Source organism: Hibiscus syriacus, unplaced genomic scaffold (assembly GCF_006381635.1).
Source record: "Hibiscus syriacus cultivar Baekdansim isolate YM2019G1 unplaced genomic scaffold, ASM638163v2 tig00116996_pilon, whole genome shotgun sequence".
Lineage (NCBI taxonomy): Eukaryota > Viridiplantae > Streptophyta > Magnoliopsida > Malvales > Malvaceae > Hibiscus > Hibiscus syriacus.
The window spans coordinates 990,320-1,009,752 of record NW_024063512.1 but is presented as its reverse complement, the minus strand read 5'-3'; the positions used below and the strand labels follow the sequence as shown (position 1 = coordinate 1,009,752).

General features: G+C 35.5%; 1 non-coding gene and 4 pseudogenes across 1 annotated transcript; 1 reads left to right on the top strand and 4 right to left on the bottom strand.

The window, feature by feature from the left end:
* Window positions 1-3,113: 3,113 nt before the first annotated feature.
* Window positions 3,114-5,240, bottom strand: LOC120193578 (annotated as a pseudogene).
* A 2,195-nt stretch (window positions 5,241-7,435) lies between these two features.
* LOC120193446 lies at window positions 7,436-10,887 on the top strand (annotated as a pseudogene).
* A 1,227-nt stretch (window positions 10,888-12,114) lies between these two features.
* On the bottom strand, window positions 12,115-15,205 carry LOC120193577 (annotated as a pseudogene).
* Window positions 15,206-15,742: 537 nt separating this feature from the next.
* TRNAE-CUC lies at window positions 15,743-15,815 on the bottom strand. Its single transcript has one exon. It is a non-coding gene; the product is annotated as a tRNA-Glu (tRNA).
* Window positions 15,816-17,276: 1,461 nt separating this feature from the next.
* Window positions 17,277-18,943, bottom strand: LOC120193575 (annotated as a pseudogene).
* Between the last annotated feature and the right edge of the window lie 490 nt (window positions 18,944-19,433).

Genomic DNA, 19,433 nt, shown 5'->3' with positions numbered 1-19,433 from the left:
AAATCTCAAATCATTTTCTTTCTCTCAATACTATATAGCTTTCTTATGAGTAGTGAGTGTTTTGTAAACACCTGTAAATTTTCTCTCTTAGTAAAAGATATGCAGCAGTCTGGAGACCTAAGCAAAATTGACTGAACTCCGTTATCAATTTCATGTATTATTTTTCTGCTTTTATTTCACATTCCCACTAATCTAATTATAAGAAAATTACTCGTACTCGATTATTTCATAACATATACAAAATTTATCATCAATGGTCAAGAAGAAGGGATCTGGTATCTAAAACATGTGGTGGTTAGGTAATGAAACAAGCTGGTTTTGTGTTTTTTTGGGATCTGGCATGTAAACGTGGATTTTGTTGTACATTAGCATGCTACCGGATATTCTCTTGTCATCAATGGTTGACAAGTAGGGAGAAAACGCTGTTTTCTTTAATCCCAAATATGGGATACAAAATTTGTCATCAATGGTTAAGAAGAAGGGATCTGGCATCTAAAACATGTGGTTATATAATGAAACAAACTGGTTTAGTGTTTTTTTGGGATCTTCTCTTGTCATCAATGGTCGACAAAAAGGAAAAAACCAAGCATGCGATTCTCGCTGTAAACATAGACAGTCTTAATATACAGTTATGAAAAACGTTTCAAAAAATATTATTATTTTTTAATATTTTCGGTAAAATATTACGTAAAACATTATTATTTTTACTTAAAACATTAATGTTTTTTAATATTTTCGGTAAAGTATCTAATATTAACATTTACGTTAGAAAAAAAAATATTTTAGGTAATGCTTTACTGAATATGTTAACAAAGTCGGTAAAGTGTCCAATAATAACATTTTCGATAAAAAATAATAATATTTTAGATAAATTTTTATCAAAAAAATTAAAAAAATAATAACATTTCCGATAACACATTTCTTTAACAGTATATTAGACTATTACACGTCGATCTTCCGTGTAAACATATAATCATACACGTGTAACCTTTGTGTCATATATTAGCACGTTGAATCGTAAGATTAAATTATGGCCTCAACTTAGTGTTACTGTGTACGTAGGGCCGTGATATTTTCCAAGTTGTTTCCGACACCACAATCGCATTCCCAATATAAAATTATAACTATTTTTTAAAATAAATAGCATCGAAATATCTATAACACTTATCATTGCGACACCACAACGGCAACCACAATTTAATATCTTGTGCTGAATTCTGATCCTCCAGACTAGATATAATCATGGAGACCAGATTATATCCCCTGTTTTGGCATTTCAACCACTCGTTATAATAGGACGAGGATGAAGATTAACTTTTGGTGGATATTCTTTTCATAGCGGTGCATCGTTATATTACTTGAGTTTAATGGTTATGATAAAAGTTTTTAAATTTGAAAGTAATCTATTTTTCAAAAAAAAAAATTCTTTATTCGTTACTCTTAAATTTAATTATTCATATTCATTCATCTTAAAAAAAATATAGAATTTAAAAATTTTATATTGTATTAATAAATCATATCTCTCTATCTATAAATAAATAAAACATATATCCTATAAAACTTTATTCTAATAAATTTTAAAACCCTAACAGCAAAGTATATTCAAATCTTATTTAATACATAGTATTTTAAAACGGAAAAGATTTCGATCGACATCTTGCTTCAACGCGTTTGAGTTAAAAATTGAACTCGTATTATTTATTTATTTATTAATATGAGGTAAGTATAAGATAATATCCGTTCAAATATAATTTTTAACCATTTAAAATTGAATAATCATATATATCATTGATATTTCTGATGCTTAATTCTGGAATATCAAAAAATAATAACAATTATTTTATCAACAAAGTTGTTTGATTCATGCCTTGTTAACTTATATTTATTTAATAGTTAAAATGTTATGAAATAAGTTGATATCGTTAATGTATTTTTAAATTGAATGAAAAACCAAAATTATTAAATTATGAAAAAAATGTTACCGAATAATCAAAATGAATTTTTTTGATAAATCAAAATGAAAAATTAGATCATGGAATTGTTAATATATATTATTATAAAATAAAGAAAAGATAACAAGAAGAACAAGACAATAAAGATATTAATTTCTAATACAAAATGTATAGTATATTTTTTAAAAAATTTATATGTATATAAAATCTTAATTCTAATGACCGCTCAAAGCCCCAAGTTATCTCAGTGATGTGTTGGTTTGCTTACTTTAGTTTTGTAGCTTTTGAATAGTTTAAAATTTATTAGTTTAATATTGTTCGCTTACTTAAAGAAGATACAATTTTATATTACATAAAAGTAAAGAATTAAATTAAATGAATTTTATATGGTTTAAATAATAATAAGATAGTATTTATGCCGTTGTAGCGATAGAAAGTCCGTCCATATTATCAGACTGTTTAGAATTTAGTGGTCCAATAATTATATTAAAATAAAATAAAAATTTAATATTATAACTAAACAAAAGAAAGTCCAATGATAATAATAATACATACCATATTTTAATTATCTTATATAATTTACCCTTTTTATGTTTTAGCTAAAGAGCTTATATTAAGAAGGCTTACTGTGGCATACAGCAGTGTATGGGCATGAGACCCGAACTCGACATGTTCCGACTTAATCTGATTCGATCAGATCATTTTTTTTTCAAAAAAATTCGAGTTCGGTTCGAGTCGAGATTTTTAAAATGTGATGTTCGGGTGGGGTCGAAACTATTTTATTTTTATTTTTAATTCTATTATCAAAAAATAATAATTAATTAATTATAATTTATTAATTATTAATCGATAGTTAACTATTTATCAAAATTTTTAATCGAAACCTTAAACAACAGTAACATATCGTGTGTCTGAATAATTTGTGGATAGATGTGTGCATTATGGCACTGTTCGAAGGAGTTTTCCAAAAGTTGGAATACTAATGACTGAGAAGTTGTAATTTGAGGTTGACATTGAAGCTACTTTAAACAGATGGTGTGTTGTGAAAACACATGCAGTCCACAATTGCAGTAAAGAAAACAGACCACAATAACATAATATATTTGTATCAGAAAGAGATTACTGGCTCGGTAATATATATATATATATATATATATATATAGCCCTAAAATTTGTTGAGTTCACTTTCCTTGACAAAAAGTCCATGGAAGCCATAGGGAACGCGCTGTGGCAGCTTCACGGTAGCCACAATGTCAAGATCGGGTGACTTTGCATCCATCACCAGGAACCTTGATTCTCTGGTGTTCTCATCATGAACATACGTCAACAAATACCCATCATCTTCCGAATTCTCGCCTTCCTTAGCAACAAAGAAGGGCTCTGCACCGTAACATCCAGGCCCGTACATCCTGCTTGCCACCGTACAGTCCTTGGACACTCCTTTGGGATAATCTAGCTTCACAACTCTCGACATTTTCGGCAATGGCTCACCAACACCGGAGTACACATACCTGTTCTTTTTTGCCAAGTACGATGGGTTTATCACTTCCAAGTCCAGATTCCTTGATGAGATCGATTGCCTCGTTACCATCCCTGTGTTTACGTTGATTCGAACTTTCTCCATCCTGTTGCGCACAAGGTCAAATCTCTGCAATGCATGTTCTATTGATGTTACGCTTGATGCTAACATAACTATTGCATTCTCATTGTCCTCCTCCCAAGCATTCACGAAATGCATAGGGTTGAACCCTGGTACGTTGAACCATCTCATTTCTGACTCGTTTTTGGCGTACCTAGGGATGACTCCAAATCTTGCCACTTTGGTTGGATCTGAAACCATAGGATTCCCTCCTTGGAAAATCATTTCTATAGGCTTTTTCATTCTCATTTGTATGTCGGGAAACAAGGCGTACTTCTTCGTTATTGCGAAATCATGGACGAAAGATGGATGTGGCATAGACATAATGTGCACATCTGGGTGTTTGTTTCCGTTTGCATCGAAGTAAAAGTAAGTTAGAAATGGACGTATCGGACCATATTAGAAACCGAAAGCCTCGCCGCTATCGGGGTCTACCTTGGGGTGAGCGGTCATGTTAGTTAACAGTGTTCCACCAAAGTCATGGCGACCTAATGTCTCTATATCACCATCGGACGTCAAGCGTACAGCATATGGTAAATCACTCTCGCAGAGCGCGTATACACGATTGCCGAACAAGGCCAAACTAGTGTTAGCAACACCAATGCCATTTGCAGGATCATAGAGACCGATTATAATCCTAGCTGCCAAAAGAAAACCACGAGCAATGCAAGCGGGAAGGCTGGTGAAGCTTGAAAACAGATTGGGAACAATCGGAGACCCCAAATTTCGCTCGGTGGTATACTTGTATGTCTTGACATGACGGCTGCAAAGAGTGGCTCTGCCTTGGGAAATTCTAAGGGAGTGAAGCAAGCCATCACCATCAATCAGGTGGAAGGAACCGCGAGGGAAGTACTGTGGATTGGGGCCGTTGCGTATGTACGCACCGTCTAGGCATGAAGGAAAGGCTCCCTGTATCACCTCACACTCTGTTGGAGGGAGCTCATTAACAGGTACAAAGTTTCCCGACAGCACATGCCTGGGATCAAGTGCAGGGAGAGGAGGAGGGTCTATGAAGTTGTGGATAATATCTTCGAACGTATCGAATATACGTGTGTTCACCGTGGCACCAATGGATGAGGAGAGTGCAGTTAGTGGTGGACTTTGGATATTAGAAGCTTGGAACTTAGTTTCATTAGGTCTAGTGCTAAGTGAAGGTGGTAATGATTACATTGAAATCGGCCTAAAGACGAGTTGTGGGAGAAAGCGGGAGGAGAGAGCGTTCATGTTGAGATAAGAACCGGCAACAACGATGGTAAGAGATTTGTTAATGCGGTAAGCAAGGAAGTATAGGAGTGCTGCACGAATGAAGCCGAGTGTCGCTGTCTTATTTAATCTCAAATGTGGGATACAAAATTTGTCATCAATGGTGAAGAAGAAGGGATCTGGCATCTAAAACTTGTGATTAGGTAATGAATCAAACTGGTTTAGTGTTTTTTTGGGATCTGGCATGTAAACGTGGATTTTGTTGTACATTAGCATGCTACCGGATCTTCTCTTGTCATCAATGGTTGACAACAAGGGAAAAAAACGCTGTCTTCTTTAATCTCAAATGTGGGATACAAAATTTGTCATCAACGGTTAAGAAGCATCTAAAACTTGTGGTTTGGTAATGAAACAAACTGGTTTAGTGTTTTTTTGGGATCCGGCATGTAAACGTGGATTTTGTTGTACATTAGCATGCTACCGGATCTTCTCTTGTCATCAATGGTTGACAAGAAGGGAAAAAACCAAGCATGCTGATTCTCGCTGAAAACATATAATCATACACGTGTAAATTTTTGTCATATATTAGCATGTTGAATCGTACGATTAAATTATGGCCTCAAACTTAGTGTTACTGTATTCGTACGGCCGTAATATTTTTTAATTAAATTACTAGTTTTATTGAATAAAAATAATTTTTTTATTAATTTGGTTCGAGTCAAATCAGATTTTAATTTTATCTCAAAAAAACTGATCGGATTCAGATTATGTGGAAGGTATATATTTTTCGTGTCTAATTGGATCAAGTGAAAAATAAAAAAATATTTAAGTTAGGTCAGGTTAGTCAAAACCCGACCCATACCCACCCATACATACAACGAATTAAGATTTTTATGTGGATCGTTTGCCAAGAGAAATTTATGACCAACGAAAAAAGTGTGCGTAGGCGTTTCACAACAGATCCTAGATGTCTGATTTGCTCTGCGGCTTTGGAGGATATTAATCATGTTTTGCGTTACTGTGTTCTCGCTCTTACAGTTTAGACTGATCTTATCAAGGTAAAAAAGCTTTCATAATTTTAAATTTGGAGTTTCGTAACTGGATTGATGCTAATATCACGTTGGAGGCTGATTATGCTAAAATTTCACACGATAGGGATCTGCTATTCGGTGCTATTTTATGGAATCTTTGGCGAAATGAAGGAAGGCTGGATTATGGAACGCATCAAATACCTCCTTGCTTCTATGCAGAATGCTTTGAACAATATCACTACAATTACCAACAGAGGTATTGATACAGCTGCTGCTTCAAATCATTGGATGCCTCCATGTGAGGATTGGTTTAAATTAAACACCAACAGAACAGTAAATCCGGAAAATGGTAAGGCTTCTTGTGGAGGTGTTATTCTTGATAATATCGGACAATGGCGTATGAGTTTTACTAAGTTTATTGGGGTGTGTTCGGTTTTAGAAGCGGAGCTATGGGGCATATACCTTAGAATGTGTATAGCTTGGGACTTGGGTTTTCGTCGTGTGTTAGTTGAAGCGGTTATCTTAAGGGCTATTCAAATGGTGAAGGGTTCGAAAGAATTTCATGAAAGCCTAACGATCTTGTCATTTTTCCAAGAGTTGAGGAGGAAGCAATGGGAGGTGAGCTTCTCCCATGTTAGACGTTCTGGCAATGCTGTGGCGGATCAACTTGTCAAGTTTGCGCATATGGACAGTTTAGTCATTACCACGTAAAATCAACCTCCACAATAAGTTCATAAATTGTTGAATGCTGATCCTATTGATAGAATACTTACCGATCGTGAATATGAGTAGGCTAGCAGGATTAGCTAAGTTCTTTTAGTATGTGATTTAGGTTCTTTTTGTTGGTTATTTTCTTTCTTTCTTTCTTTCTTGTTGTCGAGGGTTTTTCGCTTAAACTTTTGTAATGCTATTAAAGGTATTCTTTTCGTTCAACTAGGATTAGGGAGCATTTTAACAAGGCCTTTGATAGTATCACTTCTTTATATATATATATATATGGGAATGTGCTTACTGTTGGGATGCAAATGAGAGTAATTATGATTTTTTTAGATATAATTTTAAAAATGTAAAATATATAATTATTTTTTAAATTATATTATATTATAAAGTAACAAAAAAATGATAGTTACGTAAGAAAATAGATATTAAGATTTTATATGTAAATATTTTAAGAAAAATCATAGATAATTTTTTTAATAACAAAAATAGTAGAATATAATAGAAATCTTCATAAACAATAATTTTTTTTATTTCTAATCAATATAAAAAATATTTCATACTTTCAATTAAATTATTTTATTTATTTTCTTTAATTTTATTTTTTATTAATTTAAATTAGATCAAATCCTAATTAAATTTAACCATTGTAATTCAAATTTAAAAATCACTTCAACTCCAATACTTCCTCTGCCGAGAAGCTCTATATCCTTTCTCCAATCCCTTGAGCTAACATGTACCCTAAAGCCCCATAGAAAAGATATTTTGACGCTCAAGTATCGGATTCGGAACGGAACGTAAGCATAGAATCGGGTATTTTGGACCCGGAACCGGCCCATCTTACTCATGCTTGGTCGCACGTGCGAGCTGTCCGCTTACCTTCGTATCTAATCAATCCATACTTTGTTCAACCTTTTCAAACAATATATTAAAAAAATCAATTCCACTGTCTGCCGGCGAATTAATCGTCCGATCACCCTCCGATGATCGATGACCTTTTCAGACGAAGAAGATGAGTTATTGGCGAACTTTCTCGAATCTGAACTCTCCGATGAGGTTCTCTTCTCTACCCTCTCTCTTTTCTTTACCGATAATAATTTTATGCTTCTCTCATGAAATTGAATTGGTTCCGATTTTAGGAGGAGACAGAAGCCAAGCGATTGCGCGTTGTTAAGGGAGATGAGGAAGAGGAAAAAAAACGCGAAGGAGATGGGGCTTCTTCTTCGAATATGAATCCGAACCCTGGCCAAGTGAAGAACACCAAAAATATGAGTGTTCCTAGGGTGATTGAGAGTGGTACTTTTAGCAAAATTCCACCCGAGTTGTTTACTCATATCCTCAAATTTCTCTCATCCGAGGTCCTTTTCCTGTCCTGTGTAACTTTCTCTTTGTCCCAAATAAGAAGTCTCAGTTTTTCTTATTGTGTTTGTTATGTATGAATTTACAGGATCTTGTATCGTGCTCGCTGGTCTGCAGTTTCCTGAATTATGCGGCATCTGATGAATCCTTATGGCGCCGCCTGTGAGTGTTTTATTGCATTTGAGTGTTTTACAGGCTGTGTGTTTCGGTTGTTGTGAGTTGTTTGTAGTAGTGTAGGATGTTTGGTTTTTAAGTTTTATGTTGTAACAGAAGGTTGTTAGGAACTGGCTTTGTATTATTGTACTGTGAATAAAATCATAGGCACTCTTTTCCCCCTTCCAATGCCCTTGACGTTACTGCTGTAACATGGAGGTTATATAGAGGGTTTTTAATGAGGCCTACTCTATTTCTTAAAAAAAAAAGATATTCAAACTTCCAAGTCTTCCTGTTTTTGCCTGTTAGATTTAAATTTTGTTGATTGTTGCTACTCCTTGGCCAAGTTATCTATTAATACATAATTAAAGTCTTCCTCTGTAAGATAAATGGAATTTGAGTGATTGAAGATTCATTTCCACTTCCTTTTAGTGTCCAAGTGATGTCTAGGACCTCCAGGTTACGAATTCATTGGTTTGTTTTAGTTAATTTTGCAGATATATATTCATTATTGTTGCTGTAAAGGTTTAAAGGTGTGATTTTATCACACTTAAGCTTATCTATATGTATTTGCAATCAATCCCTACCCTTTCAGTTGGTAAATCTTTGCTTTGCTACATGAAACAATAATTTTGAACTTATCCAGGTATTGTATGCGAAGGGGTTTGTTGCCTCCAACAAAAATGTGGGAATGCCCTTGGAAGAAGCTTTATATTCAGGTAATTTTGGTTTATGATTCTCAATTTAAGATTCTTTGGTTTTAGTAGATTTCTATTTTTTCAACACTTCACATATCTATCCCGTGTAAAGGATCTTTATGACCAGTTCATTGGCATACAGCCTCCTTGCATGCTAATTTTACCTTTGCTCATTAGCTCTTGACTAGTAAATTACTTTGCCACTGATTAGCATTTGAATTTATTTCATTAGAGGGCATAATATGCATGCGTAGCAGCTATACATATCGTATTAGAATATGAACAGAAAAACTGGTGTCTTCTTTCTAGTATCGGCTTTTAGCATAATGTTTTTTATTGAGGTTTTCTGTGTACCTCTTGCGGTTAAGTCAGCTGGTCTGCATGTTTCTTTTCCCTGTAACATTTTCAACTTTGTGGTAAAACATATTTTTCCTTCACAGCGTGATGAAGAGGACATGAGTGAACTTGTTAGGAACTGTCCATCTGAATTTAAAGAGTACTACATTCAAATGCAAGCAGCTAAATGAAGCCAAGCACCTCTTCCTTCTCAGGTAGCAAGGGTTTACTGATTTTTGATCCTTTAAAAGAGGAAAAGATGCTTTAATTGCTTATGCAGTGATGATAATGGTAGAGATAGCTTGTCATGCAGTCCACATGTTCACAAAAATGTGTTTTGAGTGATGAATATTCCATTTATTTCCATTTCTGTCAAAAGCTATACTGACATGCCATGGTAGCAGGAATTTTTCATTTTGAATGCAACGACTTGCTTGAATAGAAACATGTTTTTTGTATTCTGTTTCCTTGACATAAGATCAAGTATTGAGTCAGTCTTTAGAGGCATGCATGAAGATGTTCAATTCACTTTTCCACTCATGAACCAGAACTGAAATGTTTTCTTTTGGCTGTTTTCTTCTCTCTCTCTCTCTCTCTCTCTCTCTCTGTGTGTGTGTGTGTGTGTGTGTGTGTGTGCATGTGAAGGTGAAGGATGACTCAATAATTCTTGACGAGACTGTTGCTGATCAAGTATCCATGTGGAAAAGTAGTAGGGGCCTGGCTGATAAGGTGATCACTGACCATGCTTGTTCCGGGGAAACATGTACCTACTACCAAATCAGGGATGTATTTGTTTGTGAGAAAACTGGGCAGGTTTATGGTAAGAAACGTTTTCATCTGTTTCCATATTAGCATGGGTTATGGGTTATGAATTTATGTTTTTCATTTATGTTCTTTCTTTCCTATCAAAAAAAATTTATGTTCTTTCTTGACTCAGTATGTGATGATACTTGTCGAGAAGTCATTTTGGATCCCAACAATGAGCTTTTGGTCTGCACAATTTCAGGCCACTGTTTTGATAGGTTACTTTCTCCATCCGAAATGGAATTGGATAATGTGAGTAGAAATTTTGTTCTTCTTGAAACATTAGAATTTTAAGTTTCTTGAAATTTTGGTTTTAGAGTGTGAAAGGGGCTATTAAGAAAGAATAATGGCTTAGCATATTGCAATTGGGCTTTGGCAACCACCTTGAAGGTCATTACCATAGGTAGCTGATGAATAACCAACCACATCAATTAAGGATTTAAGCCAACTTGGTGCTCTGATCAAATCAACTTGGAAATTACTCCCCAAGATGTTTAACACTTTAGGTGCACCTGTACACGTCCAATAACACAATACATACTATTAAGTTACGGGGTTCTGTATTTGTTTCATTTATCATCCATGAACAAGCTATTAATCCTCTATTTGTTCTGCATGTGGTGTTAGGGGGAAGGTTATGAGTTGATCATCTTATTATTCCATTTTCTGAAAGAAAAGAAAAAAAACTTGCAGGAACAGCAGCAAGCTGGTGGCACCGATGAAGCGGAACTGTTTATGGGATCTGGCCATTTTGGTAATAAATCATTCATGTAATCCCTGATTTCGATTGCATCTGCATGTCTCATTTTTCATTTTTATGATGCCATGGCAGCAAGAGCTTACTTATTGGGATACAACTGAGAGGATGAAAAAGAGCTGGAAGCTGCTTTGAGGTTTTGTTGATCCAAATCTTTGTTAATCTTCTTTGAGGTGGGTATTAGTAGATGTTTCAGTTTGACATTGATATTGTGGATGCTTTAAATAGCACAAGATAGATAATTAGGCGATAATGTGTTTACTTAATATTAATTTAAAATCCAGAGTCCCAGACTCGATCGTTTATTGCACCATGGCACATGAAAACATGGATGACGATGATGGAGATAGAAACGCAATTACTGGCTTTTGGCAGAGCTTTAAAATAATAATTAACGATTCATAGTCCCTGGAAAATTTTGCAATCCACCGAAGGAAGCTACTGTTGAAAGCAACAACAGGGCATCAAAGGTTCCGTTGAACTTGAAAATTAAGTATGAACCTTTGGGAATCGATTATGATTCTCGGCGAAGAGCGTACTATTCGGACAACCTGTAAGCGAGTTTGATTTAGCTAACAGCAATCGCTCGGGCAACCCACGCTCCAGTCAAAATAGGTCTCGAGTGTAATGTTTCTTTATGAAATTTATGATTCTTATGTTTCTGCTTGACGATGCTGTTTATATTTTGTTCTACATATGTTTGGATAAAATAATAATAATACTAAAGGAAAGAAAATAAAATAAGTTAAAGAAATGAACATATATTTAAGAAATGGTTTGGTTTTTGAAAATATTTCTTCTTGTTACATTTTAATATTATTTTTATTTTCTACTTTTAGAAAGCTGAAAATACATGTTTGATCAACAAAAATAAAATTTTACTTTCAATAATAGAAATAGAAAAAAAAACATGTTTGGTACTTATTTTCTTATAATAGACATGAGAAATACAATACCAATAAAGTACATTAAATGTAAAACATTATTTAAATCATCATTTAAGTATTAAGTTAGTATGAAAGAAAATATTTAATAGATGTACACACAAAATAACTAATAATCTAATTAAAATTTTGCAAAAAAAAAAAATCAAATGCAGAAATCCGATTGTTTCGGGATAATATCATCCAATTTAACTGAAATTGACAAATATCTAAAAAGATTCTGAAATAATATTCTCACCATTTTGAACAAAAAAAACGAATGTCGCTAATGAGAATTGCCCGGAATTGACAAATACCAAACGATCTATTTCCTCTGGTGAAAGTTACTTCAAATCAAACTGAGAATGATATTTCAAAGAATATGATTGCCTTAGTAATGATCTGTTCAATCAACCAAACAACTCTAAAAATATTATTATCAATTAATTTCTCTGATAACTCGAGTTCTTAAAACTAGTTAAGTCAAATTTTTATTTATCAAAGCTTTAGAGGTACTTGGTTGATTGCCGAAGGCCAAATGCAAAGTAAAAGGGTCTTCCCATATTCATGGTAAAACTGAAGCAGAATTTGAAGAAGCAGCAGCATCAGTATTAATAAGTAGACTGTAAGCAGGCTGCTTCTTCAAATTTTGGTGTTGAACTGTTTGCCTCAGCTCAACGGCATCTTTCCATCCTCCTGCACTAACATACAGGTTGGCCAGGGCAATATAGTAGCTAACAACATTTTCAGGCTCCATTCCGAAAATATGTTGTGCAACTTTTCTTCCCAACTCCATATTTCCATGATAATTACAAGCACTTAACAAGGCTCCCCAAACGCCAGCTTCAGCCTCTCCGGGTATCTGCTTTATAAACTCACAGGTTTCTTGGAGTTTTCTAGCTCTTCCGAGCGTATCGACAACACACACATGGTGCTCCGTTTCTGCTTCCACTCCGTATTCACCCAGCATAACCCTGTATTATGAAAGCCCTTCGTTCACAAGCCCCGAATGGCTGCAAGCTGATAAAAGGTTAATGAAACTGCTTTTCGATGGTCTTATTCCGGAATCGCACATTTTATGGAACAGTTGATTTGCCATTTCGCAATTACCATGGTATTCATAAGCTGAAATCATAGAATTCCAAACTGCAACGGATTTCTCCTTTGCCTTTGTAAATATCTGCCAGCCTATGTCCAGCCTTCCACAATTACTATACATATCCACAAGGGCTGCAGTTATGAACGAGTTCTTAGAAATCCCAAACCGTAATATTTGGCCGTGGATTTGTCTTCCCTGCCTTGAATGTCCAAGGTGATTGCAAGCCGAGAGAAGGGCGACTATGGTGATTTCGTTAGGCTCAAATTCAAGAAGTGAAATAATTATAGTGCTTTTCTTCCTTCCTTATTCTGAGAAAAAGCAGAGATCATGCAGTTCCACGAGCATAAGTTGCAACTTGAACAGAAATCGAACACAGATTTTGCACTCTTAGTGTGTCCGCATCTTCCATACATAGTGATTAATGCATTCTGCACACAAGTTTCCGATCCCACAAAAGCTTTAACAGCAAGGCCTGCAGGGATTTTCCTTCATAAATCAACGCAAGATTTCTACAAGCTGATATAACATCACAAGTGTGATTGCGTCCCGCATAACATTTATTTCCTGCCTCATCCAATTGAATGTTGCTAAAGCTTCTCGAAAATGGCCATTCCTTTTACAACCAGCAATTATAGTGTTCCAACAAGTAATGTCCTTTTCAGCATGAATTCCCTCTAGCAACATAAAAGCAGCAGGTACGTCCCCAAAATTAACATACATGTGCATGAGGGAATTAACTATAAGAATATTGCACTCTTAGTGTGACTGCATCTTCCATACATAGTGATTAATGCATTCTGCACACAAGTTTCCGATCCCACAAAAGCTTTAACAGCAAGGCCTGCAGGGATTTTCCTTCATAAATCAACGCAAGATTTCTACAAGCTGATATAACATCACAAGTGTGATTGCGTCCCGCATAACATTTATTTCCTGCCTCATCCAATTGAATGTTGCTAAAGCTTCTCGAAAATGGCCATTCCTTTTACAACCAGCAATTATAGTGTTCCAACAAGTAATGTCCTTTTCAGCATGAATTCCCTCTAGCAACATAAAAGCAGCAGGTACGTCCCCAAAATTAACATACATGTGCATGAGGGAATTAACTATAAGAATATTGCACTCTTAGTGTGACCGCATCTTCCATACATAGTGATTAATGCATTCTGCACACAAGTTTCCGATCCCACAAAAGCTTTAACAGCAAGGCCTGCAGGGATTTTCCTTCATAAATCAACGCAAGATTTCTACAAGCTGATATAACATCACAAGTGTGATTGCGTCCCGCATAACATTTATTTCCTGCCTCATCCAATTGAATGTTGCTAAAGCTTCTCGAAAATGGCCATTCCTTTTACAACCAGCAATTATAGTGTTCCAACAAGTAATGTCCCTTTCAGCATGAATTCCCTCTAGCAACATAAAAGCAGCAGGTACGTCCCCAAAATTAACATACATGTGCATGAGGGAATTAACTATAAGAATATTGCTAGAAAGCCCTGGCCTTTTGCCCCCAGCAATGACTTGATTTACCAAACTGAAGAGAATCTGGGGAAATGCAAGACGAAATCACAGCTAGTGTAATTGAAACACTCAACTGTGAACATTGATGGGTCAGTTTCTTAAATAAACTTTGAGCTTCTTGTGAATACCCGTTCCGGCTGTATCAAGAGATCATCACATTCCATGAGATCAAGTCTCTTCTCGGGATAGTATTAAATAAAAACTCAGCCTTGACTACACAATTGCATTTTGAGTACATGTCCAAAAGGCTATTAGTCACCCATACATCTGATATCATCTGTTTACGAATTGCAAATCCATTAACGGCCTTCCCTTCTCTTAATAGCTTCCACTCTGCACAAAGTGAAATTATGGTAAATAAAGTGGGTACATCATGCCGAGCATAATCAGTTAGTTGCATATTGTAAAGCATATCAAACGTTTCCGCAACCCTTCCATTTAAGGCAAGCTCTCTGATCATTGTATTCCGTGAAATGACATCCCTAAGCACCATTTCTTCAAACACCGACTTTGAAGCTTTTATATCTCCATACTCTGAATATAATGAAATCAGAAATTTGGAACATGAGATATCGAAGTTCTACCCCTGTTTTATTCCCCACGCATGAATGGCTTGTCCGGAACTTAACTCACCGAAACCAGCAGATGCTGAGATAGCACATGACAAACTCAATTCCAAAATAAATCATCTCTCTGAAACACCGGAAGGACTTTTATGGATGACCATTACAAAGAAAACCATTTACCATTGAATTCCAAGAAATAACATCTCGACATTCCATCCATGTAAACATAGACCTAGAAGAGGTTAAGTCGCCACATATAGCATACATGTCTAGTAGAACATTACATAATTTACAATCCCAAAGCATACCCACTTTGATGCTCAAACAGTGAACACTCTTCCCATGTTTCAAGTACTTCATATGAGATAAAGCTGGCACGATAAGCAACAAAGTTGTGGAATCAAAAGCACCACCCACTTCAGTAATTCCAACGAAAAACTGCATGGCGACATTGTAAGACTTATTTTCAACAGCGGCGTTTATTATCGCATTCAAAGGATCACATCTTTGTCAGAAAATTCATCAAACAAAGCCAAAGATGAGTTCAAACCTTTGGTTCTGGAATATGCAGTGAGGAGAGAGGTGCAAACTGGCAAGTGAGCAAGAGCACCAACCTTGATTGCTAAGCAATGGGCGATTGTGGCTGTTACTAGGTTGGGCCTTGCCATGGAGGACTTAAGGAGATCAATGGCATCGTAGAATCGGGTATACAGCTGGTGTGGGTCTCTTTGGGGCATTTTATCAAATGGGTGAAGGGCAGTAGAAAACTGAAACGAGTTAACTTTATGAACATTTGAGAAGATGCCATATGATTCAACCTTTTGTAATTCAGGGAGTGGCTTTAATACTGAAGCCTTAGGCCAAGCGAGAAAAAGTTGCGTTCTTGTTGGGGCTGTTAAGGATATTTCCATTCCCCATATGTAATGAATGTATAAATAAGAGAAATTGTATTTAATCAAAAAGCATATAAAGTTCAAAAAATTCCGTTGCCGGGACTTGAACCCGGGTCTCTCGGGTGAGAGCCGAGTATCCTAACCAACTAGACTACAACGGAGCCTGCTATGTTGTAATATGGTTGCTTATTAAACATTAAATAAAACTATTTAGTAAGGAATATTGTTAAATTATTCTATGTTTTTTTTAACATAATTATGGGTGAATGAGTAAAGATGTATTTATTATAAGTCTCAAGTTTGACAATCCATTGTTCGAGAAATCTAAGAATTGTATCTTTTGTATTTGACATAATTGCTTGGAAAATTGTCATGAAAATTAATTTCGTCCCTTAAAAAAATATTTTAAGTATAATTATTATAGGTGTTCATGATCAGCTAATTGTAATGTTTAATTTTAATGATATGTTGATTATAATGCTTAGTTTTAATGATCATTTAATTGTTATAATGTTTACTAAATTTTGCTAACTTAACCTAACCGTCAATCATTATCGATAACTGATTATAAGTCTATTACTATTTATTTTTAATAAAAACACAACGTGAAAATTTAAAATTTTATAAATTTTATGATGGTTTAAAAATCTTATTTATTTGTAGATGTATTTTATTTTTATAATACCATACATATTATAAGGTATATTTGTTTTTTAGTCTAAAATATTACGTGCATGTTCATTTATGAACATACTTATAGAACTCTAAGCCTAAACACAAATAAATACGAGACCTTCATTCTTGTAATTCCATTGTTATCCATATTTCTAATGAATTGTGTTAATTTTTAGAGATATTCTTTTATGTTCTTCACATTTTGTTAACTTCATAGATTTCATCAGTGACATGCCTCAAGTAAATACATATGTATGTGTGTATGTTTTTTTTGTGGTGGAAAACAAGATCTTTGTTCTAGACAGTACATCAATGCATCTCTCATGTCTAAGTAGGGAAAAGATACAAAAATTAAAAGAGTTGGAAGAAATAAATTAATCAATCACTGAGATCAAGATTAAATTAGGCATTTCTTTTATCTATATTTTATTTGATGTACTTCAATATAAAATAAACATGATAATTAGAAAATAAAAAGGAATCATTTTAATTTTATTTCTAATTCTATTCTCAAAAAAAAATTAATTAATTATAATTTATTAACGATTAATCGATGGTTAACTATTTATCAAAATTTATAATCGAAACCTTGAACCGCAACGACAGATCCGTCGGTCTGAATAATTTGTGGATAGATGTGTGCATTATGGCACTCATGCTGGTCGGATATCGACTCATTGCTTATATCGCACTTCATAGAGTGCGCTTGAGGTAGATTCAGATTTCAGACACGACTGTTCAAAGGAGTTTTCCAAAAGTTGGAATACTAATGACTGAGAAGTTAATTTGAGGTTGACATTGAAGCTACTTTAAACAGATGGTGTGTTGTGAAAATATATGCAGTCCACAATTGCAGTAAAGAAAACAGACCACAATAACATAATATATTTGTATCAGAAAGAGATTATTGGCTCGGTATATATATATATATATATATATATATAGCCCTAAAATTTGTTGAGTTCACTTTCCTTGACAAAAAGTCCATGGAAGCCATAGGGAACGCGCTGTGGCAGCTTCACGGTAGCCACAATGTCAAGATCGAGCTTCACAACTCCCGACATTTTCGGCAATGGCTCACCAACACCGGAGTACACATACCTGTTCTTTTTTGCCAAGTACGATGGGTTTATCACTGCCAAGTCCAGATTCCTTGATGAGATCGGTTGCCTCGTCACCATCCCTGTGTTTACGTTGATTCGAACTTTCTCCATCCTGTTGCGGACAAGGTCAAATCTCTGCAATGCATGTTCTGTTGATGTTACGCTTGATGCTAACATAACTATTGCATTCCCATCGTCCTCTTCCCAAGCATTCACGAAATGCATAGGGTTGAACCCTGGCACGTTGAACCATCTCATTTCTGACTCGTTTTTGGCGTACCTAGGGATGACTCCAACTCTTGCCACTTTGGTTGGATCTGAAACCATAGGATTCCCTCCTTGGAAAATCATTTCTATAGGCTTTTTCATTCTCATTTGTATGTCGGGAAACAAGGCGTACTTCTTCGTTATTGCGAAATCATGGACGAAAGATGGATGTGGCATAGACATAATGTGCACATCTGGGTGTTTGTTTCCGTTTGCATCGAATTAAAAGTAAGTTAGAAATGGACGTATCGGACCATATCGGAAAGCGAAAGCCTCGCCGCTATCGGGGTCTACCTTGGGGTGAGCTGTCATGTTAGTTAACAGTGTTCCGCCAAAGTCATGGCGACCTAATGTCTCTATATCACCATCGGACGTCAAGCGTACAGCATATGGTAAATCACTCTCGCAGAGCGCGTATAGACGATTGCCGAACAAGGACAAACTAGTGTTAGCAACACCAATGCCATTTGCAGGATCATAGAGACCGATTATAATCCTAGCTGCCAAAAGAAAACCACGAGCAATGGAAGCGGGAAGGCTGGTGAAGCTTGAAAACAAATTGGGAACAATCGGAGACCCCAAATTTCGCTCGGTGGTATACTTGTATGTCTTGACATGACGGCTGCAAAGAGTGGCTCTGCCTTGGGAAATTCAAAGGGAGTGAAGCATGCCATCACCATCAATCAGGTGGAAGGAACCGCGAGGGAAGTACTGTGGATTGGGGCCGTTGCATATGTACGCACCGTCTAGGCATGAAGGAGAGCTCCCTGTATCACCTCACACTCTGTTGGAGGGAGCTCATTAACAGGTGCAAAGTTGCCCGACAGCACAAGCCTGGGATCAACTGCAGGGAGAGGAGGAGGGTCTATGAAGTTGTGGATAATATCTTCGAACGTATCGAATATACGTGTGTTCACCGTGGCACCAATGGATGAGGAGAGTGCAGTTAGTGGTGGACTTTGGATATTAGAAGCTTGGGACTTAGTTTCATAAGGTCTAGTGCTAAGGGAAGGTGGTAATGATTGCATTGAAATCGGCCTAAAGACGAGTTGTGGGAGAAAGCGGAAGGAGAGAGCGTTCATGTTGAGATAAGAACCGGCAACAACGATGGTAAGAGATTTGTTAATGCGGTAAGCAAGGAAGGATGGGAGTGCTGCACGAATGAAGCCGAGTGTCGCTGTCTTATTTAATCTCAAATGTGGGATACAAAATTTGTCATCAATGGTTAAGAAGGGATCTGGCATCTAAAACATGTGGTTAGGTAATGAAACAAACTGGTTTAGTGTTATTTTGGGATCCGGCATATGTAAACGTGGATTTTGTTGTACATTAGAATGCTACCTGATCTTCTTTTGTCATCAATGTTTGACAAGAAGGGGAAAAAACAAGCATGCTGATTATCCGGACTATAGATATAATCATGGTGACTAGATTATATTACCTGTTTTGGTATTTCAACCACTCGTTATAATAAGACGAGGATGAAGATTAACTTCTGGTGGATTTTCTTTTCAATAGCGGTGCATCGTTATATTACTTGAGTTTAATGATTATGATTAAAGTTTTTAAATTTAAAAATAATATATTTTTCAAAAAAGAAATTCTTTATTTGTCACTCTTTAATTTAATTATTCATATTCATTCATCTAAAAAAATATAGAATTTAAAAATTTTATATTGTATTTTTTTTATAAATCATATCTCTCTATCTATAAATAAATAAAACATATATCC